Genomic DNA, 926 nt, shown 5'->3' with positions numbered 1-926 from the left:
TTTACACTCCACAACAGAGTAACTGTTATACACATACACTGCCATTCGCTGTTGCACACCCTGTCTGTACCAAAATCTCAGTAAATAGCTTTTTGTCATGCTGTGGACTTCCCATGGTTACTGTTTGAAAAGCCCACCAGTGCTGCAGGAAGTTTCACAAGCGCACTTGGGATCAGAGGTCTAAGCCTGACTGGAAGAAAACACGAGAGCAGAGAAGGCACAGACTGCTTCAAGGGCCAAGATGCACCTCGGAGTGAATCAACTTCATCTCCAGCATCAGCCTGAGAAGGAAGGTCAGTCAGGACAGGGAGGGACCGGCATCACCAACTAATGCAGCACCAGTTGCTCAGAGAGAACGGCGTTTACTTTACAGAGAAATGCAGGTCCGCAATACTCTTCCAGTGCTTTCCAGAAACAGCATGTAACCCTCTGAGGCAGGTCCTGCCCAGCTCTGCCGCCGCTCCCGCAGCTCGGCCGCCGCTCCCGCCAGCAGTTCCGCCCTACCCCACGGCAGCTTCTTCCGCCCGGCTGACGTCACTTCCGCCCGGCCGAGCCCGGGCGCTCCCTCCCGCTGGGAATGGAATTGAGCGAATTGGATTTTCATTTCATTTTTTATGAGTTAATCACGGCCACGTTTTCCCCGGCACTGTGGCTGAGGCTGCCCTTTGGTACATGTGGCCAGAGGCACCCGGAGGGCAGTCCCGCCGCTGAACTGCCCCTGCGAGTTCGCCCTGGGCTTGTGCAGCCCAAGGGCGGGTTCTCCAGCGGGTTTCCCTTGGGTCTCCATACAGGCCACCTGCATCCGACAGTGAGGGTCTGCACACACAGAAACACATTCATGTAAACCCAGGAGCTGTGCCTTGTCACTATGAGAGGGTGTGACGTGCCCGACGCTGCGGGTGTTTCAGGAGAGCAGACACACAAAG

General features: G+C 56.0%; 1 protein-coding gene across 3 annotated transcripts in view; it reads right to left on the bottom strand.

Annotated features, from left to right (window-relative positions):
• The window catches only part of LOC114056496, a 6,858-nt gene extending 6,375 nt beyond the window's left edge, over positions 1-483 (bottom strand). Inside the window, exon 1 of one of the 3 annotated variants that reach the window (XM_027881729.1) lies at positions 248-483. The gene's annotated coding sequence lies outside the window, so the exon portion shown is untranslated. The remainder of the gene's footprint in view (positions 1-247) is intronic. The other 2 variants (XM_027881731.1, XM_027881730.1) reach the window with 2 other exon arrangements.
• Between the last annotated feature and the right edge of the window lie 443 nt (positions 484-926).

Source organism: Empidonax traillii, unplaced genomic scaffold (assembly GCF_003031625.1).
Source record: "Empidonax traillii isolate 1590-97213 ecotype Southwest subspecies unplaced genomic scaffold, ASM303162v1 scaffold93:size1158651, whole genome shotgun sequence".
Classification (NCBI taxonomy): domain Eukaryota; kingdom Metazoa; phylum Chordata; class Aves; order Passeriformes; family Tyrannidae; genus Empidonax; species Empidonax traillii.
This window is presented reverse-complemented; position numbering and strand designations above follow the sequence as displayed.